Source organism: Schistocerca gregaria, chromosome 10 (genome assembly GCF_023897955.1).
Source record: "Schistocerca gregaria isolate iqSchGreg1 chromosome 10, iqSchGreg1.2, whole genome shotgun sequence".
Lineage (NCBI taxonomy): Eukaryota > Metazoa > Arthropoda > Insecta > Orthoptera > Acrididae > Schistocerca > Schistocerca gregaria.
In genome coordinates this window covers 168175615-168200258 of record NC_064929.1, presented here as the reverse complement: position 1 = coordinate 168200258, position 24644 = coordinate 168175615, and the positions used below count along the sequence as shown (strand labels likewise).

Genomic DNA, 24644 nt, shown 5'->3' with positions numbered 1-24644 from the left:
ACTAATTACGTCGGCTTTCTGAATTCTAATTCTTGTCATGTTCCATACCTCACGTCAGCATAATCCTTCCCTCCTCACGTCAGCCTGCGTGAGCTAAAACGCGTGCATTTCTGCCTCCTCTAGTAATACGGCGTTGGCTCCTCTGCCAACACAACACTTGTAATCGGTAGTTGTAGATCAAATTGCAAATGTAATTAGTTTAGCGTTAAGTCTCCAAAAATCGTTTTTGTTTCACGGGCACTTTTATATTAATAATGTTAATGAACTAGGTAACTAAGATAGTATTTAGGAGCCTACGGCTCCTCCTAATATCTGAGCGGAAAACAAATGTGTACTAATAACAATCACTTGAGTCACGCCAGAATAAATGTACTTTCTCTGCTCATCTCTTTGCTTACGTCATGAGCGGTTTCTGCCTCGGCACCTCATCCCACTGGGTCTGAAAGCGCCTCTGGAAGTCAGTGCGGGATCCTCGCTACGTAATCCGTACATCCTGCAGCGTAGCAGAACTGGAAATAAAGGAAAATGTGCTCTTATCGGCAAATAAGGTGTACCTTATGAAGGGGCTATTAGACAGGAAAGCTATAGAGATGAGATGTAGGAGCTGAGATGACTATTGGTAAGGCTTTCATAGTGTGCTCTTCTTAATCCGACAGCGGAACGGAGACCGTACGCCATCCTGAAATGTCGAACCAATAATACAATCATCGCAACAATAACCACCTCAAATGTAAACAGAATTCATAAGAACATTTACATTGCCAGCGAGGTTTATCATCAGATAACTTGAGTACAAGCCTATGTTTCTTTCTATCCTGATCAGGAGACCTCACTGCCCATGAGGCCATTTTCTAGGCACGACTTGTGAGGTTATTTTATTGAGGTTCTAATAATTGTACCCCACTTAGTGGGAAATTCAGTCGATGGGAAAGACAAATGGTGAGGAGTAGAGTGTGTGTGGGTAGCGGAGTGGTTGCAAGAGAAAAAGGATGGGGATGGATGGAGAGGGAAAGGAGATAGGAGCACTGACGTCGAGTGGGAGACGCGGGGAAGAGATACAGTTGGTAGGAGAGATAAATATCAGGACGGATCTCACTGACAGGGAGAGGAAGCTGGCTGAAGTTGCATTTGGATAGGATGCGCAATATGTGAAGGTGTAGGGACACAGGGATGTGTTTGTGAAGGCGAGGCAGAGGGGAGAGAAAGGGGTTATTGAAATCCACTTTGCGGACAGTATAATACATGCGTAAGTATTCGATGTGGTTGAGGTGGGATGGGACTTTGATGAGATGGTGGAGAAGTGGAAAAGCTTCTCTTTCTGCCGCATCTGTACTGTTGATAACAAGTGCAGAAGGTGAGTAAAACAAGGAAGTTTCCTGGTTTGAACGAACGCGCGAAACTCTGTTCCCGTAACACGTGAAGCAGCATTCGTGTTTCACTGAGGGAAAGGGTATTCGGCAATTCCCCGCCACCCAGAATTCCGCAGTGACAGCAAACTACACACGGGCGACAGTGGAGCGGTGCAGGAAAGTGGTCTGCGCGGAATTTATGGAACCGCCCGTCAGCAGGCGCCAATGCCGCGCTGGAGCGTCGGGAACGGCGAAGACGGCGGGCTGGAAGAGCAGGGGGCGGGGAAACTGGGGGGGGCTCGCGAGAAACTGGAGCGGCGCATGACGCCGACGCCGACGGCGACGCCTCGCGCCGCCAGCTGCGACGAGGGCCGTCGGGATTAAAATCCATCTCTCCCCCCCTGGCTCTGTCCGACGCCGGAAAGTGGAACAGCCCGAAAACAAAACCGTGTCTCCCAGAGTCCGTGTTCACGTGTCCATATGCACTCCTGCGATACTGGCTGGCGTGTAAAGTAATGAGTATGATGAGATACACAGCTGAAGCGTTAAATGACACAATTTCTGTTACTTCAGTGGTCTCATACATGTTTGATGTTATGTACATAGATTGAAGCGGTAAGCGAGAATTTGTTCCAAGGCTGGAAATCGCACCCAGGTCTTCTTCTTACTAGGTAGGTTGGTGCAAATGGCTCTGAGCACAATGGGGCTTCTGAGGTCATCAGTCCCCTAGAACTTAGAACTGTTGTTGTTGTTGTTGTCTTCAGTCCTTAGACTGGTTTGATGCAGCTCTCCATGCTACTCTATCCTGTGCAAGCTCCTCCATCTCCCAGTACCTACTGCAACCTACATCCTTCTGAATCTGCTTAGTGTATTCATCTCTTGCTCTCCCTCTACGATTTCTATCCTCCACGCTGCCCTCTAATGCTAAATTTGTGACCCCTTGATGCCTCAGAACATGTCCTACCAACCGATCCCTTCTTATTGACAAGTTGTGCCACAAACTCCTCTTCTTCCCAGTTCTATTAAATGCCTTGTAAGTAGTTATGTGATCTACCCATCTAATCTTCAGCATTCTTCTGTAGCACCACATTTCGAAAGCTTCTATTCTCTTCTTGTCCAAACTATGTATCGTCCATGTTTCACTTCCATACATGGCTACACTCCATACGAATACTTTCAGCAATGACTTCCTGACACTTAAATCTATACTCGATGTTAACAAATTTCTCTTCTTCAGAAACGCTTTCCTTGCCATTGCCAGGCTACATTTTATATCCTCTCTACTTCGACCATCATCAGTTATTTTGCTCCCCAAATAGCAAAACTCATTTACTACTTTAATTGTCTCATTTCCTAATCTAATTCCCTCAGCGTCACCTCATTCAATTCGGTTGCATTCCATTATCCTCGTTTTGCTTTTGTTGATGTTCATCTTATATCCTCCTTTCAAGACACAATCCATTCCGTTCAACTGCTCTTCCAAGTGCTTTGCTGTCTCTGACGGAATTACAGTGTCATCGGCGAACCTCAAAGTTTTTATTTCTTCTCCATGGATTTTAATAGTTACTCCAAATTTTGTTTTGTTTCCTTTACTGCTTGCTCAATATACAGATTGAATAACATCGGAGAGAGGCTGCAACCCCGTCTTACTCCCTTCCCAACCACTGCTTCCCTTTCATGCCCCTCGACTCATAACTGCCATCTGGTTTCTGTACAAATTGTAAATAGCCTTTCGCTCCCTGTATTTTACCCCTGCCACCTTTAGAATTTGACAGAGAGTATTTTCGTCAACATTGTCAAAAGCTTTCTCTAAGTGTACAAATAATAGAAATGTAGGTTTGCCTTTCCTTAATCTATTTTCTAAGATAAGTCGTAGAGTCAGTATTGGCTCACGTGTTCCAACATTTCTGCGGAACTTAGAAGTGCTTAAACCTAACTAACCTAAGGACATGACACACATCCATGCCCGAGGCAGTATCGAACCTGCGACCGTAGCAGTCACGCGGTTCCAGACTGAAGCGCCCAGAACCGCTCGACCACACCGGCCGACTACTAGGTAGGTGCGTTAGCCACTAAGCATCTTTGCCACAGCGGTTCGCACAACTGCACGGATTACACGTCTCCCTCGTCTAAATTCCCCATCACTCACGAACAAAATTGCAGAGGCTCTCCACGTTCTGGAATAAGATTTCAGCATCGAACGTAAATGGTGTATCTAGCCTGAAAACCAGGCGCCGGTACTTTCACAAATGAAATGACACCATTTTAGAGACTTTGTTGGTTTCATGGAAATATGATTTTATGTATATAGACTGGAGCGGAGTGTGAAGATTTGTACTGAGGCATGGAGTCGAACCCAAGTTTCTTGCGTACTAGGCAGGTGTGTTAGCCACTAAACCAGCAGTTCGCACAAGTGCGAGGATTACTATGGCCTTGGTACAAATTTCCACTCGCCACTTCAGTGTATGTATGTAAAATCGTAAATGTATGACACCACTAAAGCACTCCGTCTTCAGGCCACCAGTGGCCTACCGGGACCATCCGACCGCCGTGCCATCCTCAACTGAGGATGCGGATAGGAGGGGCGTGTGGTCAGCACACCGCTCTCCCTGTCGTTATGATTGTTTTCTTTGACCGAAGCCGCTACTATTCGGTCGAGTAGCTCCTCAGTTGGCATCACGAGGCAGAGTGCACCCCGAAAAACGGCAACAGCGCATGGCGGCCCGGATGGTCCCCCATCCAAGTGCGGGCCACGCCCAACTTCGGTGATCTCAAGAGAACCGGTGTGTCCACTGCAACAAGGCCGTAGCCCAAGACACCACTGAAGCCTTTGAAATTGTATATTTTATTTGTATAAGTACTTGCTCCTGGGTTTGAGGCTGGATCCTCCGTTTATGTTAGATGCTGAGATGCTGTTCCAGAATATAAAGAGCCTCAGACGTTCTGTTCGTGTGTAAGGAGGAAATTAAAGTAGACGCTGGAGGCAGTGAGAATTTGGATCGAGGAGGGAGACGTGCGAGGATAATGCGGGCAGTTGCGTGAACCATTGTGACAAAGTGCCTTGTAATCAGGAGACGCAGGTTCGATTCCCGCTCTGGGTACATATTTTCAGTTGCTGCTTCAACCTACATATACACTCCTGGAAATGGAAAAAAGAACATATTGACACTGGTGTGTCAGACCCACCATACTTGCTCCGGACACTGCGAGAGGGCTGTACAAGCAATGCACAGCGGACACACCAGGAACCGCGGTGTTGGCCGTCGAATGGCGCTAGCTGCGCAGCATTTGTGCACCGCCGCCGTCAGTGTCAGCCAGTTTGCCGTGGCATACGGAGCTCCATCGCAGTCTTTAACACTGGTAGCATGCCGCGACAGCGTGGACGTGAACCGTATGTGCAGTTGACGGACTTTGAGCGAGGGCGTACAGTGGGCATGCGGGAGGCCTGGTGGACGTACCACCGAATTGCTCAACACGTGGGGCGTGAGGTCTCCACAGTACATCGATGTTGTCGCCAGTGGTCGGCGGAAGGTGCAAGTGCCCGTCGACCTGGGACCGGACCGCAGCGACGCACGGATGCCCGCCAAGACCGTAGGATCCTACGCAGTGCCGTAGGGGACCGCACCGCCACTTCCCAGCAAATTAGGGACACTGTTGCTCCTGGGGTATCGGCGAGGACCATTCGCAAAAGGTCTCCATGAAGCTGGGCTACGGTCCCGCACACCGTTAGGCTGTCTTCCGCTCACGCCCCAACATCGTGCAGCCAGCCTCCAGTGGTGTCGCGACAGGCGTGAATGGAGGGACGAATGGAGACGTTTCGTCTTCAGCGATGGGAGTCGCTTCTGCCTTGGTGCCAATGATGGTCGTATGCGTGTTTGGCTCCGTGCAGGTGAGCGCCACAATCAGGACTGCATACGACCGAGGCACACAGGGCCAACACCCGGCATCATGGTGTGGGGAGCGATCTCCTACACTGGCCGTACACCTCTGGTGATCGTCGAGGGGACACTGAGTAGTGCACGGTACATCCAAACCGTCATCGAACCCATCGTTCTACCATTCCTAGACCGGCAAGGGAACTTGCTGTTCCAACAGGACAATGCACGTCTTCATGTATCCCGTGCCACCCAACGTGCTCTAGAAGGTGTAAGTCAACTACCCTAGCCAGCAAGATCTCCGGATCTGTCCCCCATTGAGCATGTTTGGGACTGGATGAAGCGTCGTCTCACGCGGTCTGCACGTCCAGCACGAACGCTGGTCCAACTGAGGCGCCAGGTGGAAATGGCAGGGCAAGCCGTTCCACAGGACTACATCCAGCATCTCTACGATCGTCTCCATGGGAGAATAGCAGCCTGCATTGCTGCGAAAGGTGGATATACACTGTACTAGTGCCGACATTGTGCATGCTGTGTTGCCTGTGTCTATGTGCCTGTGGTTCTGTCAGTGTGATCATGTGATGTATCTGACCCCAGGAATGTGTCAATAAAGTTTCCCCTTCCTGGGACAATGAATTCACGGTGTCCTTATTTCAATTTCCAGGAGTGTATAAAAACAGCTGATGCATTCTTGGACATTCAGCGTAATCAGTACGATCAACTAAGCGCTGACGCCGTTGCTCTGGCGACGTATGAACTTAGGATTGAACGGGATTAAAGAACAGGCCTGTGGTCCAACTATCTGTCCGCCAGTCTGACGAGACCCCTTTTTCTCAGGAGGAGGTAAACGCATGAAAAGCAAATGTATGCCCCATAGTAGGGTCACTGGCACATTATCAGAGTAATTAACGATTTTCGGATTCCTTCCTTTACTCGGGAAATTGATGATTTAGGGTCATTGGGAAGTGCCCTGTAGGTCTTGAGTAGTCATTTTGAGAATATCAAAATTTGTGACTTAAATTCAAGTGCCATTTATCATAGCATGTTAATATCACTCAGAAATTAATGAAGATATAGATGAAAAATCACAATAACCAAAGGGAAATTACACAAAATGCACATATAAAACTAAAAATTTCTCGAAAATTTTGATATCCTCGAGGCCGATACCTTGCCAGTATAGGTACTGATAATAGACAAAAGTCGTACGGATTCTCGCTTCCCAGGAGAGGTGAACTATCTATACATAATTAGATTTTTAAATGACCTTCAGTGGGTGAGTACTTCTTGCACGTGTACTTTTTATTTTTTGGGTCGGTATTCTTTCGTGCCCTTTTTTAAAACATTAACGAAAACCAAGGTGGAGCAATATGAACGGAAAACCAAGAGCGGAGTACTTGAAACGGGTGTAAGACAGGGATGCAGATTTTTACTCCTAATGTTCAATCCGTTCCTCGAACAGTGAGAGAAATAAACGAAAGGTAGAAGAGGGAGATTATAATTCAAGCTGAAAGGATTTCAGTGATCAGATTTGTTGACGACATTGCTATAAGCTAAGCTGAAGAAGAATTACTGTACACAATGAACGCAATGAAAGGTCCTGTGTGTACAAAATAAGTATTGACACAACACTTCAGGAGGACAAAAGTTATGAGGAGTAGCAGAAGTGAGGTTAGAGGCAAGTGTAACATAAGGAATGGAGCTCTCGAAGCAGACAAATTTAAGGAATTCTGCTACCTTGACAGCAAAATAGCAGATGACGGACGAGTCAAGGGTGATATAAGAAGCAGATCAGCGCAGGTAAAAAGTTCCTTGTCGGCTGAGAGTAATCGAAGGAAATGAACCTTTGATAATGAGCGCTTGGAGCACACAGTGAGTGGTGGTTAATCACGGTATGTAAGAAAACTGGAAAAGAACAGAATCGAAACATTTTAGCTGTGGTGCTACAGAAGGATGTTGAAAGTTAGGTGGATTGCTTGGAGAAGGAATGCGGCATTCAGAATCGGCGAGAAGAGGAACTTAAGGAAGTGTTTGACAAGAAAATGGTGCTTGACAACGACATATGTATAGGTCTGATGTAATCAAATTTTCCTTGAGATATTCGAGTATAACAGGTGATGTGTTACGGCATCAGGGAACGATTTCTGTGGCTACAGAAGAAGCTGTGGAGGGTAAAATCTAGTTTTAAGACAGAGATTGGAAAAACATCCAACAAATAACTGAGGACCTAGGGTGCAAGTGTTTATCTGAGGTGAAGAGGTTGGCACAGGAGTTCGTGGAGGCCCGCATCGAACTACAAGACGGATCGCTTGAAACTTTCCTGACATGTTCAATGCGGCTCAGCATGACTTCTCCTCCTAAGCCAACCTCTCCATATAAGAGCAGCATTTGTCCCCATCGTCCTTCAATATTTACTGGGTGTATTTAAATCTCTGTCTTCTCTTACAGATTTCATTGCCTAATGATGCCTCAAATATCATGGGAATTACTCGATCAGGTCTTAACAGAAGTCCTATCAGATTATTCCTTCTTTCAGTCGATGTCTTAAAAATGTTTCTTTCCTAGCCGATTCTGCGGAGAAGCACCTAGTTCATTATCAACACCCTTCTAGAGCACCAGATCTCATGCGCTTAAATTCTTTTCTTTTTCAATTTGCCCAGTGATTACGATTCTGTCCCGTACAATCCTGTGCTCCAGATGTACGTTTCAGAAACTCCCGTCTTAAAAGAAGGACTAACCCTGATAGTAGAATTCTTCTAGCGATAAATACTCTCTTTAGCTGTGCTAGTCTCCATTTTTTATCCACCTTGCGTGGATCGTCACGCATTATTTAGCTTCCACAAGGTAGCGGTATTCCCACACTTGGTTCAGTACATGGTCTGCAATTTTGTGGTATGTTTATCAGTAGTATCGTTTCTTCCACTTGGAAATACTTTCAACTTCATCATTTTCTTCAGCTATCACTCGACTGATCTGCTGCACCAGCCGTTATATAATCGGATAATTGCACAACACATTGACACCTACAGCACTTAAAAATCGCCTGTGAGGCCGAAATAGGCCAATCGTGCAGGATGTTGAAGTGAGTACTTGTCAAAAACAGTCGAGTTGGAACACTTCAAAATGCCTTTCAAGGGGAGTTAGAACGGAAACTTTTTTTCACATTTTCGGATTTTTATCTCATAATATTTGCAATTTTCCGAATCAATAATTAAATATATATATCTTATAAACTTGCATGGGAAGTATTTTGTTTTTTAAAATATAATCTGCACTGGTGAAAATGTTAAAATTTTACATGCATTTTTACATGCATTACTTCAAGAGCCAGTAAAATCGGTAATTTTTGTATACAGAAGGCTGAGGATTGCTATGTTATGAAGGTGTTTGTCATGTCCAGAAGAGGATGGGCACCAGGTCGAGGAGGCTGAAACAAAGTTTGAAACACAAGAAACTTCCTGACGGTAAAACCATAAGAGGCAGGCTGACGGACAAAATGATTGATGAACTACAGCAGTATTATGGGATGGCCATTAGAAACAATACTGAGGATTTGTTGAAAATGAAGCAGGCAGTATGGACTACCTTCTCCCACAGACTGTCAACTGATGAAAAACCAGTAAATCACCTTTGCCTCCTGGACCTGATTACTGTGCAATTACCGCAATGCCCAGCACTCAAACAGTTCATATGCCGATAAACATTCTATCCCAGCAGCAATCACGGGTACCATAAAACCTATTTACAGAGCCGGCCGCGGTGGTCTCGCGGTTCGAGGCGCGCAGTCCGGAACCGTGCGACTGCTACGGTCGCAGGTTCGAATCCTGCCTCGGGCATGGATGTGTGTGATGTCCTTAGGTTAGTTAGGTTTAAGTAGTTCTAAGTTCTAGGGGACTAATGACCATAGCAGTTGAGTCCCATAGTGCTCAGAGCCATTTGAACCATTTGAACCTATTTACAGAGACCTGGCAAATCATGAATTACTGAAGAAGTGTCTGCATGATCAGACTCAAAATCCCAGTGAGTCATTCAATTATCTTATATGGATTCGCTTACCAAAAAATGATTTTGGTTGGAATGAAGACACTAATGTGCGGGGTCTGTGATGCTGTTACTGTTTTTAATGATGGCAACATTGGTAGGGTGAAAGTGCTACAGCATATGGGAATTAATGCTGCATCAGAGAACTTGAACAGATGGACAAGGTTCGCATTGATAAAGCAGAGTACGCAGCACAATTGGCCACTAAGGAGTCCAGAAAGAAGAAAAGAAGAAAAAACTTGGAAAAAGATCAAGAGAGAGGAAGGGTGCTTCTGAGTGACTAAAAATAAAAAAAATAAAAATTAAGCATGTATTAAGTGAGTTACAGTCTTTTGAAACTTTAGAAGCCGTTCCTGAAAATGTACATGTTCTTCTGCATTTTTCCCCTAAATCTTAGAAACCACTTGGAGTAGAGTATTCAAATTTTCAGGGAGTAATAACATACATATCCTGAGTCTGTTGAACTAAAAGAAGAAAATAATGTTGTGGACCGAGCGGTTCTAGGCGCTACAGTCTGGAACCGCGAGACCGCTACGGTCGCAGGTTCGAATCCTTCTTCGGGCATGGATGTGTGTGATATCCTTAGGTTAGTTAGACCGGACTGCCTGGAGAACTACCATATGAACACCTGCCTTTTGGCAGAACACATGATGATGATGATGATGATGATGATGATGATGCCACCACTCTTTCATCTCCACGTCAACTAGCGCTACGATATGTGCTAATATTTACACACTAATCGCGGCACGAGAACTAGCTCTCAGAATCGCAGAAGTGGAATTCGGCATGTACTGTACGGCTTTCGTTAGAGCGTCTACCGCAACACATACTGCTACATTTCTCTTACACTCCCTTGTGAGTTAAACAGCCGTTGTCTTTTGGGTTTGTGGTTATTTGTATAGGTAATATCACCTGTTACGGGTATTAGGCTTGAACAGTATCCTTGTGTGCAGTATATATCATAGAGAAACAGTAGTTTCCCAGTTTGTTACCAGTAAATCGAAGACTGTAACGGGTCCTATACATACCACTTACATGGTCATTCCTTTTCACATATCTGAACAGAGGCAGCTCTATGATAATTCTCTGGGATATATTCAAAATCCGATTTGTGGCGAAGACCATCCATTCAGGATTGCGAAATTAATATCAGTAAATTCTTGACCCAGTCCCCGGCCAGCGTAAATATTTCGCGTCATAATACTTTTGTTAGGAGTAGTACAGCATAGAAAGTTTCTAGTAAGTTCAGGGGTACCAGATCACCGTGGTTACCTCTCCATCCAAGGCTATTAAGTTATCCATCATCAACAGATATGGTGTGACAAAAATGTTTGATGTTCTATAGATTCGTTACGGTATAGTTTACAACGGTGTATTTATTGAGCGTATGTTGCAAGACACTTGTCGACGACACCGACGTAAAACCGACTCCACACACACACACACACACACACACACACACACACACACACACACACACAGTGGTCGTGCGACATGAAGCGTAAAATCAACAGACGGGCGCACGTCGATACCTAAACCTATGGACAGGAGACTGGCGCACCTCGAGCAAGTCGATAAGCGCCAGGCGATTGGCGACCGTGCCAGGACGTTCTAGGCGGCCGAAGTGCCACTCCGGGGCCGTGTTGCACACTGTGATACAAAAATTTCAAGCGTGGGTTGCTTCGAAGCCGAAAGTTTGAGGGTAATGTGCCGTGTGTAAACGCAGCCAAGTGAAAGAATCCTTACACTGGCTCCACCTGTCAGGGTATGGAAGGGACTTTGGTGGGAAAGTGTGTCTAACTGAAATGAGTCCTCACAACATGAGAGTGCAGAAAAGAATCCTGCGTCAGTTTCATAAATTTTTCCTTATTTATTAATGTTTGATATTAATACCAAGCAGTCAGCACCAAATTACATAAATAGTACATCTGACAATTAAAACAGATTAAAATACATAAAGAACAGCTCATGACTATTCATAATAACCTATGTTACGGGGGCCTGCGCTGAAATAGATGCTATTTTCATCCCATAATTTGCACATTATATTATTCTTGGTCCGTAACAGACCTTCGTGGTATTGTACCAACGCTGAACGTCGTTAAGTACTGCTACAAATTTTCTTTATTGATCCACTACGACTATTTTTCTGAGAAATAAAGTTTGAATGCATGTCACAGTTTTTATACTATCACATGGTGCATATTGCAACTAATATTACTCAAACTGTGCCAGCTTTCTCTCGACATCCATAAAACTACGTGATGTCTGACATCTCTTATTTTCAATGTACAATGGGCCCACAATAAGCATTACACCATATTTTCTTTTTCTCGGACAATTTCGGCTGAAAAAATCAGGAATTTGTTGTGGGACACTGTGGAATGTTCCCGCTTCAGTCCCTCTAGTTTCATGAAGTTCAGATAGAAGGCAGCGCGATATGTAGCCATCGAAATGGCATGTGTAACGGAAGTTCTTCCAAGTAGAGAGCTGTAATTGAATTTCTTTCAACAGAAAACCAGAGAATCGCAGATATTCACACGCGGTTGCAGAATGTCCACTGAGACTTGGAAGTGAACAAAAGCATGGTGAGTCGTTGGGAGACGGGTCTGTCATCATCTCAACAACAGTAGACTGTTCTTCCTCGTTCATCCTACAGCACAGATATTGAACATTTGAATTTACATCTGTTCGGTACAATGGAGGGTGACTCTGCAAGAAGCAGTACGCGGATGATGGAGAGGTTATTGATGCAGCAAGATGTTAGTTCACCGTCGACCAGCACAGTGGTAGCATTCGGGCATACGGGCCCTGCCGGGAAGGTGACGTTAAGTCGACGCATTGAACAGCAACTATGTTGAAAATTAGCGTGTTGTAGCCCAAACACGTGGACAACAATATGATGTATTGGAATCCTGAATAAAATCAACCTGATTTCAGAAAAAAAGTATCTTGCATTAATTACTGAACACTCCACGTATATGACCAAATATCAAACATTTTGTTTCATCTAATCATTCTTTTATTTAAGAATAACCATCAACAATGGTATGTATCACACTCCGAACTATAAAATGAGGAGCATAACATGATGCTGTGGACGTTGAGTGGAGGCGGGGCGCCGTTTGAATAATCGGAGCCACAAATAACGGCACTAAAATCTTAACGTGCCTTCAGGATTCATATCGTTGATAAATTGTGGTAGTAATTAAAGTTTCATAGACAAACAGAGTTCCTAAGACACAGAAGCATGGAGCGCTATGGACTCTAAACCTGCCGCAAGGGAGATTACTAGACGATAAGTATCTAATTTCAGTCAGTGTTGGCATAAAACCGCCACGTTTTACGTGTTATAGATCAGGAGTAACGGACATTGGACATATGAGATGGTAATGCTATCTGTTCACGTGTAGGTACCTGGAACAGGTAGGAATCTACAATTCCTCTATGTTATTGAGGAGAGAAAGGTCGAGAACAGGTCACATTGCATAATTTGTTCTGAAGTAATTTTACGACTTTATCTTCTGGTTGTTTGATGGCTTCCATCGTGTGAAAATCAAGCACTATATAGATCCGATTCTATTGCTTGAACGAGAGTACATGATACGGTAAAGTGTGATAGTACTTACACGTACATGCTACAGTTTTTCAGAACTTCCTCATTGTTAAACACTAACGTGGTAAATGTCGTGGGATACCTCCTGAAATGTCGGGCTTGCTTGTGCACGGTGTAGTGAAGCAAGTTGATGTGCCATGGACTGAACAAGTCGGAACTGATATCTCCATTACATCCCATAAATGTTCGATGGCATTAATACAGGACGATTTGGGCAGGAAAAAAAAATGGAATTAGCGTATGGCATAGTTGGCCGTGAGGTACCATCCGGGAAGTTGGGCCGTCAAGTGCAAGTCTTATTTCAGCCGACGCCACATTGGACGGCTTGCGCGCCGGTGATGAAATGATGATGAGGACGACACAACACCCAGAGCGAAGAAAATCGCCAATCTGGCCTAGAATCGAACCCGGACCCGCTTGCGTGGGAGGCGAGCACGTTACCACCCAGCTAAGCAGGCGGACTGGGTAGCAGACTCATTTGGTCTAATTGCCCAGAAGGTTCTGCAAAACAATCGCAAACACTTGTGGGCGGGTGAAAAGGCATCATTACTAGGGAACATCAAGTCCATGAATGCCTTCAGCTGGTCCCCATGTAGCTGAACATAATCACTTCCAGTCAACGATCGGTTCAGTTCGTACAGCTGACCCAGCCGGTTCCATGTAAGCACAGCCACACCACCATGGAACCACCACCAGTTTGCACGGTGCCTTGTTGACAACCTGCGCCACACTCGAAACCCAACGTCAGCTCTTACCAAAGGAAATCGAGGCTCATCTGACCAGGCTGAGGTTTCCCAGTCGTCAAGGGTTCAACCGGTACGGTCGCGAGCACAGGAGAGGCGCTGCAGGCGATGTCGTGCTGTCAGCATAGGCACTCACGTCGGTCATCTGCTGTTTAAATCCATTAACGCCAAATCTCGCCGCACTGTCTTGAGCTATACGTTCATCGTACGCCCAGCATTGATTTCTGCGCTATTTCTCGCAGTGGTGCTTGACTGTTACCACTGGCAACTATGCGCAAACGCTGCTGCTCTCGGTCGTTAAGCGAGGCCGGTCGGTCACTGCGTTGTCCGTGGTAAGAGGTAGTGCCTGAAATGTTTTCTCGGCACACCCTTGACGCAATGGATCTCATACTACTGAATTCCCTAACGATTTCCGAAATGCAATGTTACGTGCGTCTACTTCCAACTACCATTTTCCGTTCAGAGTCTGTTAATCCCCCTCGTGCGACCGTAGTCAAGTCGGAAACTTTTGAATCACCTGAGTGCAAATGACAGCTCTCCCAATACGCTGCCTTTTTATACCTGGTGTACGCGATACTACCTCAATGTGTATATTTCCATATTCCTATCCACGACGTTTGTAACTCCACTGTATGCAGAATTAATAAATGAAAAGTAAATCTTTGCAAGGAAAGTCGACCCTTCCTTAATATGAATGAGACACTACAACACTATCCTTCCCCAACTGCGACATAATCGCGTACACAAACAGTGATCCAATTCTGTCAACTGTAGCTAGTTGCAATAATCACTATGTGGACGATGTGGCCTATTCTACACCTTATTTTAGATCCATGTGACGATGCTGTGCGGATTATATTTATATGTTTTGACGATGCCATTATGGCCTTATCACTTTAGGACATGGTTATAAAAGATCCGAAGATGGTCATTACGGACTGAAATCGGTGATCGTCTAAAGAACTGATATTGTGATCAGAGACTGGAGAGAGAGATAAAAAAAAAAAACATTTGACATCACTATCCAATGCGCTGCATACACACTGCTAGTAACTGCTCGACAAACGTATACCAGGATTGTTGGGACACCTGACACTACTGTAGCAAGGGATGCGCGTGGGAAGTGAGTGTCAGCGATGTGTCCACAAAAAAAAGGTGTGGAGGGGGGTGAGAAAGCTGATTGAGGACGAAGTTGTGCTCTGAATTAGTCTGTACGGCAAAAGGCCAACTTTATGGCATCTACAGTACTGGTCTACAGGAATCGAGAAACGAAGTTAAGTTTCTTGGCTGAAATGGCCACAGTTTTTAACACCTGGAGAAACGAATATACCAGGATATCCACAGTTTGACGAATTATGTAAGTAGTTTTTGTAACATACATCAACTAAAATAAAGAAACAAGTGAAATTATGTTTAAAGTTAATCATCTTCGGACTCTGAAAACTGCTGTTTAACTTCAAGTAGTGCAGCTGTGTCTTTAATTTCTTGATGTGTTGTTTCTTGATTCTATTATTACAGTGGGTGTTCAAAAACAGGCACTCAATAATTTACAAGTGGTTCCATAAATCAATGCAAATAAGAACATTCACATAATTCTATGTGCAGGAACGCTTCATGTATGTGATATCTACCCCTTTTGGCTTTTAAAAAGAGTGTGTGTGTGTGTGTGTGTGTGTGTGTGTGTGTGTGTGTGTGTGAAGATAAAATCTGGTGTAATGTTACTTCATCGCAATTGTTGCTTCACCAAGTATTAAAGAGAGTACACGTATCTGATGCTAAATGTATTAATGTCACAAACAGTCTGTCTTAACACTAATGAAATTACAATGAAATCACACCTTTAGCTTCTTACAGGCGTTGATAACTATCAACGGGGACAGCTGAACAATGTATGACGCCTGAAAGCAGCTAAAGGACTGATTTCATTCTTCGAGAGCTGCAAAATCACCAGCTTCACATTAACGCTAATGGATTTACGCATAACAGTGTCTTGCTAGGCAGTTTGGGATCCAGTCTTAAGGAGTATTTGTTATATGTCCATCGCTGTCCTCCTCGTAAAATTTCTATATCGTTGTGGATCTTCCATCATCATCTCCGCAATGAGATTGCTGCACCGTCAAAAACATGCCGCCGCCTGATCTGCTCGCTCATCTAACACGAACGCAGTCGTTTTGATTTTCGTGTTTAGCACTAAAAGCATTAAAAAATTCAGCTGCTGCCCTAAGCTAATCCACGACAGAGAACTATGACTGAAAAATCTCGCGAAGAGTGATGCCTCTGCTCTCACAGACACTCCTACACTGCTGTGTGTAAACGCTTTCGGCATCATCTCCCGCAGCACTCTCAGACATATACAGAAAGTGCTCGCACTTAACTCTCAGGCAGTAACTATCATCAAAATTTCGCCTGTAATGTAAACAACACTGCGAGTACCATCTGAAAGTGATAGACTGTCTGAGAACAAATATCTCTCACATATACCCCAGCTCTTAAATTACATGCTGGTCGCGTGAGAAGAATATGATTTATATAACCTGCTTTTGACCAGCGGCATCCACAGTCTGAAGGTGACTGTGACGACTCTGTCGTGGAAGTGGCAAGAAAAGAATCCGTGATGGAAAGCGTACCCTTGTGATTGACGTTAGATAGAGTGATGTGGATGTTGGGAAACTGTCGATACTTATTTCAGTTTCATTATCGACGTCCAAATATACTCCACAACTTTTTTCTACAGTATGTAAAAATAACGTTCTCGAAATAAATTTCCACTTTACTGTATTGTATTGTTGACTAAGAGCGTATTTTTTTACTGGGAGCTGTGTTGCGGAAGCTGATGGTGTGCGTTCAAAGCTGAAATGTTTGACCGCGCTTTTTCCATCTTCCGTTAGATGATGTGATTCCATTATATAAAATATAATATAATACTAAAGAAACATATTTAGTTGTATGTATTTAACATTAAAAAGGAAAGCACTTCTTAATATTTTGCAAAACTATTTTTATTTGGTCACAAAACGGCTTCCGTCTTCTCGGGCCATCTTCAGGTGACAACTGAATGTCGCAAACGCAGATAAACATGATGCGCGGCTTGAACAGATGCTATTTGTACAGAATATACAAAAAAATTTCGTCAGTTAGAAATAACTACATAAATTATAAAAGATGATAAAGTTTTTATGTGAAGATAAATTGAACAGTTCGTGAGAAACAAGATGAACGTACAGTTTGAATCCAGTATCTATGACGAAAACTTAATGTAACAAAAGGGGGAAATATAAATTGAATCTGATAATTGAATAGTAGGCTGGCATTCTGTGTCAGGAGTTCGTTGATTTCCAGTATTTGTAGCATGGTGACCTTTCTGACTTTATTGACAGAATGTAAAATTTCACAATCCACGTCGTAAGAATTGTTTTCTGCTGTTTCTCTGCTAAATCAAGAAACACTGGACGGAGAGTATCAGCCTAGAATTAACTGATCAGACTCAGTTTCCTATTTTTCCTGTGTTAAATTAAGTTTCCGCTACAAATACCAGATTTAAACAGTAAATTTATCGTATTTCTCATCTGTTGTTAAATATATATCCACATAAAATCTTTGTTTACGACTTTTTATAGTTAATTTAATTAGCTCTATATGACAAAAATGTGACGCTTTTCTATGTAAACAGATAGTAATTTATTAATCTTCTGTACAAATAATGTGTGTTTACGATGAAATGATAGTGTGACAATGATGGCCGGGAGACCCCATCGACGGAAGTTCGCCCGCAGAGTTGCAAGTCTTATTTCAGGCGACGTTACACAGGGCGAATCGCGTGGCGCTGATGATAACAGCACAACACCAGTCGACGAGCGGAGAAAATCTCCTATCTGGCCGGGAATCGAGCCCGGACCCTTTGCATAATAAGGAAACACGTTACCCCTCACCTAAGCAGGCGGACATGTGTTTGCGATATTCCGTTGTCATCCGAAAGTCACCTGAGAAGCCGAAAGACAGTTTGTGACTAAATACCTCGTAAAATATAATTTGGCAAAATATTAGGAAGAAGAATGCTGAAGATTAGATGGGTAGATCACATAACTAATGAGAAAGTATTGAATAGGACTGGGGAGAAGAGAAGTTTGTGGCACAACTTGACTAGAAGAAGGGATCTTCGGTAGGACATGTTCTGAGGCATCAAGGGATCACCAATTTAGTATTGGAGGGCACCGTAAAGGATAAAAATCGTAGAGGGAGACCAAGAGATGAATACATTAAGCAGATTCAGAAGGATGTAGGTTGCAGTAAGTACTGGGAGATGAAGAAACTTGCACAGGGTAGAGTAGCATGGAGAGCTGCAGCAAAGCAGTCTCAGGACTGAAGACCACAACAACAACATTAAGAAGAGTTTTCCTTTTTAATATTAACATCAAATGCTGCTGAACACTGACGGAAATTTCAGTTAATGTTTTGTTAGATCTTTTGCGTTCACTGGCTTACATTTAAAATAATGTCGCTCTACAACTAAAATCCGCCTGAACAGACCATGGAAGGTCCAACGCTACCGATCGGCCGCCGTTTCATCCTCAGCCCAGAGGCGTCACTGGATGCGAATATGCAGCGGCTCGTGGTCACCGCACCGCTGTCCCGGCCGGCCGTATGTCAGTTTACGAGTCCGGAGCCACTCTTCTTCTCAGTAAAGTACCTCCTCAGTTTGCCTCACAAGGGCTGAGTGCACCGTGTTTGCCAACAGCGCTCCACAGACCGGATGGTCACCCATCCAAGTGCTAGGCCATTTTGACAGTGCTTAACTTCGGTGAGCTGAAGGGAACGAGTCTTACCACTGCGGCAAGGCCGTTGACTAATGTACCTCTATATACAATTATTTAAATGTGCTCTCAGGAAACACTACTGACCCGCGTTGCCTGGTGAAACGTTGTTGTGATGTCTCGTGTAATGAGGAGAAGTGCGTACCATCACGTTTCAGACTTTGATAAAGGTCGGATTGTAGCCTATCGCGATTGCGGTTTGTCGTATAGCGACATTGCTGCCCGCGTTGGTCGACATCCATTGAATGTTACCAGATTATGGAATCGGTAGGTTCGGGAGGCTAATATGGAACGCCGTGCTGGATCCCAACGGCCTCTTATCACTAGCAGTCGAGATGACAGGCATCTTATCCGCATCGCTGAAAAGGATCGTGCAGCCACGTCTCGATCCCTGAGTCAAATGGGGACGTTTGCAAGATAACAACCATCTTCACGAACAGTTCAACGACGTATGCAGCAGCATGGACTATCAGTTCGGAGGCCACGGTTGCGGTTATCCTTGACGCGGCATCACAGACAGGAGCGTCTGCGATGGTGTACTCAACGACGAACCTGGGTGCACGAATGGCAAAACGTAATTTTTTCGGATGAATCCAGGTTCTCTTTACAGCATCATGATGGTCGCATCCGTGTTTGGCGACAACGCGGTGAACTCACATTGGATGCGTGTTTCGCCATCGCCATACTGGCGTATCACCCGGCGTGATGGTATGGGCTGCCGTTGGTTACACTTCTCTGTCACTCACTTCTTGTTCGTACTGACGGCACTTTGAACAGTGGACGTTACATTTCAAATATGTTACGACCCGTGGCTCTACCCTTCATTCGATCCCTGCGAAACCCTACATTTCAGCAGGATAATGCACGACTGCATGTTGCAGGTACTGTACGGGCGTTTCTGGATACAGAAAATGTTCGACTGCTGCCCTGGCCAGCACATTCTCCGTTTTTCTCACCAACTGAAACGTCCGGTCAATGGTGGCCGAGCAACTGGCTCGTCACAATACGCCAGTCACTACTCTTGATGAACTGTGGTATCGTGTTGAAGCTGCATGGGCAACTGTACCTGTACACGCCGTCCAAGCTCTGTTTGACTCAATACCCAGGCGTATCAAGGCCGCTATTACCGCCAGATGTGTTTGTTCTGTGTACTGATTTCTCAGGATGTATGCACCCAAATTGCGTGAAAAGGTAATCACACGTCAGTTCTAGTATAATATATCAGTCCAATGAATACCAGTTTATCACCTGCATTTCTTCTTGGTGCAGCAATTTTAATGGCCAGTAGTGTACTGGTGCGAGACTCCAGCAGTGCGGCCGGCGCCGAGGTGAAGGACGCGGATGCTTGTGTCTGGCGGTCCGTCCGCTGGGCAGGGATTCATTAAACCGGTCTGGGGCAGCTGCTCGCACAGTAGTTGCTAGACGCGGGCCAGACGCGGCGTCAATATCCCCACAGCTGCCCTCGGTGCGCCGGCCAATTAGAGGCGGCGCGGCGGGAACCTACACGGCGGCCGTGTTATGAACACCGGCTGCAGCCGGCCGCCGCAGTCCGTCGGTCGCCACTTGCTGCCGCAGTCTACCGCCGCACGTTGACTTTGCCTTCCTAGTCGCCAGAGGCCGACCTCCACAGCGCTGAGCCGGTGCCAGGACAGAAGCTGAAACAATGGCTTAAAATTTGTGCCGCGGACGAGCCTTGAACCCGGGTCTCTTGCTTACTCGACAGATTTGAGAAGCACTACAGCGCCATAGCATTGTGGCTACCACAAATGTAGGAAGTACCCTAGTCTAATGCCCTCCCTATCTTAAACTTGAGTTCGTACATTCAGCCCATTTGTTTGACTCGTTTATTTATTGACGGTTTAAGAAGGGTAAAATTCGCTGAAGGTCTGAATTGTAGTTTGTGTTAGGGAGGGGATTGGGTTAGAGAAGTCCGTGTTGCTGGCCTAGCGACAATGGTACAATGTTGTAGTAGTAGGCGTATCTCGGCTGCTGAAACTTCTTTCGGATTGTATGGCCGTGGTCCATGAACTCATCAATCCCTGACGTTTGGTCCAAGGCAACATTGGACGAAACGTCAGGGACCACTGCGTAGCCTTGGACGAAACGCTAGGAATAGATGAGTTCATGGACCACGGCCATATAACCCGAAAAAAGTCTCAACAGCTGAAACATCCGGTCGTGAAAGCCTTCATTGTATGACTAGGCATATATGCCTAGCAAGCAGGAAACCCACGCTCAACTCTCCGCTTGAGCACTAATTTAAATTCATTGCTTCAGCTTCTATTTTTAACGAAGATAAAGTTCAGACTGTTATGTCTCAAGGAAAATGTAACGCCACCAATAGTTAATTTTATTGTTCGGAGTACTGGAACGGAATGAGGTGCGCTTCAGCCCGGCACTTTTGAACGTACATGAACTAGAGGTAGGGGCTGTGACTTAGCAAAATTATACAATTATAAATGGTTCTCTGGTTGGAAAGCATGCTACGCAACAGCTGATCGTTCCGTTTCTCCTCTTCTACGATTTCCCTTGTGCTCTTCCAAACGTTTAGAAACAGCTCTTTTAGTGGTACCCACATAAATATCACCACAGCTGCATGGGATCCTATACACTCCAGTTTTTTCGAAAGGTCTGAGAGCGTCCTTTGAAGGCTTAAGGTATTCCTTTATCTTCCTGGTGGGCTTGTAAATTACGGTAATATTCCGCTTCGTCAAGATCCTCCCTATTCTTTCCATTACATTTTTGACAAACGGCAGGAAAACCTTAGATTTTGCAGTAGATTGTACGTCAGTATGACTTCTGCGTGGCTGCCTCAACGCCAGTTTTATTGCGGTGGACCAATATCCGTTCTTCATTTGTACAATGTACAGATGTTCCATCTCAGCGTCGAGCAACTCAGGTTCACAAATGTTTCTAGCTCTGTCCGCTAACGTCTTGATAACACCCAGCTTCTGTTGTGGGTGGTGGTCCGAATCCCGGTGCAAATAACGGTCCGTGTGCGTGGGTTTGCAGAAATCATACTGACGTACAGACTAGTGCAAAATCTAAGGTTTTCCTGCCGTTTGCTAAAAATGTAACGGAAGGAATAGGGAGGATCTTGACGAAGCGGAATATTACCGTAATTTACAAGCCCACCAGGAAGATACAGGAATACCTTAAGCCTTCCAAGGACGCTCTCAAACCTTTCCAAAAAGCTGTAGTGTGTAGGATCCCATGCAGCTGTGGTGATACTTATGTGGGTACCACTAAAAGAGCTGTTTCTAAACGTTTGGAAGAGCACAAGGGAAATCGTAGAAGAGGAGAAACGGAACGATCAGCTGTTGCGTAGCATGCTTTCCAGCCAGGGAACCACAACATTCGTTTCGAGGAGACGCAAGTACTAGCGGCCACAAACGGATACTACGAAAGGCTCTAAAGGGAGGCAATCGAAATCGTCAAACACCCAAATAATTTCAACTGAAAGGAGGAGGGCGTGAAATTAAACGTTATATGGATGCCGGTGTTAAAGAAGATGTGTACCACTCGTCCACTACTGGGTGATGGCAACGGCGATCGACGGCGACGCACAGCGGCCAATTGCACTGACGTTTTCAAAACATGTGACGTCGCACCGGGGCGCGGGAGCGCGCAGACACTGAATTTAGCGGCAGTCAGTAGCGAGCCATTGGGTGTGTTGGACCTTTCATCGACCTACGGACCCCCTTGAAGATGTCTCCCGCAGTCGGAGACGAAACGTTGGGAATTGAGACAAAAAATGGTTGAAATGGCTCTGAGTACTATGGGACTCAACTGCTGAGGTCATAAGTCGCCTAGAACTTAGAACTAATTAAACCTAACTAACCTAAGGACATCACACACATCCATGCCCGAAGCAGGATTCGAACCTGCGACCGTAGGAATTGAGACAAAATTCATCCACCGACCACGGCATAAGGGCGCGGATAATTATAATGGACATGGTTTAAATACTTTTCACCCTGTTGCTATTCACAATATACATAAATGACCTGGTGGATGGCATCGGAAGTTCACTGAGGCTTTTTGCAGATGATAGTGTGGTGTATCGAGAGGTTGTAACAATGGAAAATTGTACTGAAATGCAGGAGGATCTGCACCGAATTGACACATGGTGCAGGGAATGGCAATTGAATCTCAATGTAGACAAGTGTAATGTGCTGCGAATGCATAGATAGATAGATCCCTTATCATATAGCTACAAAATAGCAGGTCAGCAACTGGAAGCTGTTAATTCCATGAATTATCTGGGAATAGGCATTAGGAGTGATTTAAAATGGATTGGTCATATAAAGTTGATCGTCGGTAAAGCAGATGACAGACTGAGATTCATTGGAAGAACAGTAAGGAAATGTAATCCGAAAACAAAGGAAGTAGGTTACAGTACGCTTGTTCGCCCACTGCTTGAATACTGCTCCACAGTGTGGGATCCGTACCAGATAGGGTTGATAGAAGAGGTAGAGAAGATCCAACGGAGACCAGTAATCGCGAAAGCGTTACGGAGATGATAGATAAACTTCAGTGGAAGACTCTGCAGGAGAGACGCTCAGTACATCTACATCTACATCTACATGACTACTCTGCAATTCACATTTAAGTGCTTGGCAGAGGGTTCATCGAACCACGATCATACTATCTCTCTACTATTCCACTCCCGAACAGCGAGCGGGAAAAACGAACACCTAAACCTTTCTGTTCGAGCTCTGATTTCCCTTATTTTATTTTGATGATCATTCCTACCTATGTAGGTTGGGCTCAACTAAATATTTTCGTATTCGGAAGAGAAAGTTGGTGACTGAAATTTCGTAAAAAGCTCTCGCCGCGACGAAAAACGTCTATGCTGTAATGACTTCCATCCCAACTCGTGTATCATATCTGCCACACTCTCTCCCCTATAACGTGATAATACAAAACGAGCTGCCCTTTTTTGCTCCCTTTCGATGTCCTCCGTCAATCCCACCTGGTAAGGATCCCACACCGCGCAGCAATATTCTAACAGAGGACGAACGAGTGTAGTGTAAGCTGTCTCTTTAGTGGACTTATGGCATCTGCTAAGTGTCCTGCCAATGAAACGCAACCTTTGGCTCGCCTTCCCGACAATATTATCTATGTGGTCCTTCCAACTGAAGTTGTTCGTAATTTTAATACCCAGGTACTTAGTTGAATTGACAGCCTTGAGAATTGTACTATTTATCGAGTAATCGAATTCCAACGGATTTCTTTTGGAACTCATGTGGATCATCTCACACTTTTCGTTATTTAGCGTCAACTGCCACCTGACACACCATACAGCAATCTTTTCTAAATCGCTTTGCAACTGATACTGGTCTTCGGATGACCTTACTAGACGGTAAATTACAGCATCATCTGCAAACAATCTAAGAGAACTGTTCAGATTGTCACCCAGGTCATTTATATAGATCAGGAACAGCAGAGGTCCCAGGACGCTTCCGTCGGTACGGGCTTTTGTTAAAGTTTCGAGAACATACCTTCACCGAAGAGTCAAGCAGTATGTTGCTCCCTCCCACGTATATCTCGCGAAGAAACCACGAGGATAAAATCAGAGAGATTAGAGCCGGTACAGAAGCATACCGACAATCCTTCTTTCCACGAACAATACGAGACTGGAATAGAAGGGAGAACCGATAGAGGTACTCAGGGTACCATCCGCCACACACCGTCAGGTGGCTTGCGGAGTATGGATGTAGATGTAGATATACAAGACGTAATTGGAGACGTTGGTGCAAATGGTACTGTGAGGCGAAGCGGTTGGTACAAGTGAGGAATTCGCGCGGACCTCATCAAACCAGTGAGAAGAAACAGGAAATGGTGGTGTTGCAGATCCGCTCGCCGGATGTGACGCGGCCTCGCCACGACACAAATCTCGCATAAACAGCAGCGGCGCACAGTGAGCGCCGCGAGAAGACGGCGCCGCGGGTGCGGAACTGGCGGACGTGTGCCGAGTGTGTGGCGGTGCAGGGCGGCGCGCCGTGGACCGGAATGCGGGGCCACAGCTCGCGCCCGCCCCACTGCAAGCAATCAGGCGCGCAGCGCTGCTATTTGTTCCGCCGGCGCGATTTCCATGCGAATCGGCGGCGCGCGTCCCATATTTCCCGGCCCTCGCATCGCATCGCATCGCCTCGCCTCGCGGAACTGATATCCGCTCGTGTTTTCGTTGCCGCGTTCTGTGC

The 24644-nt window shown here is 45.2% G+C and overlaps 1 protein-coding gene and 1 long non-coding RNA gene across 2 annotated transcripts in view; one reads left to right on the top strand and one right to left on the bottom strand.

Annotated features, from left to right (window-relative positions):
- Window positions 1-24644, top strand: part of LOC126293363 (uncharacterized) — a 1719051-nt gene that overhangs the window by 359231 nt on the left and 1335176 nt on the right. The window lies entirely within an intron of this gene.
- Window positions 1-24644, bottom strand: part of LOC126293360 (uncharacterized) — a 305549-nt gene that overhangs the window by 238967 nt on the left and 41938 nt on the right. The window contains exon 2 of the mRNA XM_049986566.1: window positions 399-509. The gene's annotated coding sequence lies outside the window, so the exon portion shown is untranslated. The remainder of the gene's footprint in view (window positions 1-398; window positions 510-24644) is intronic.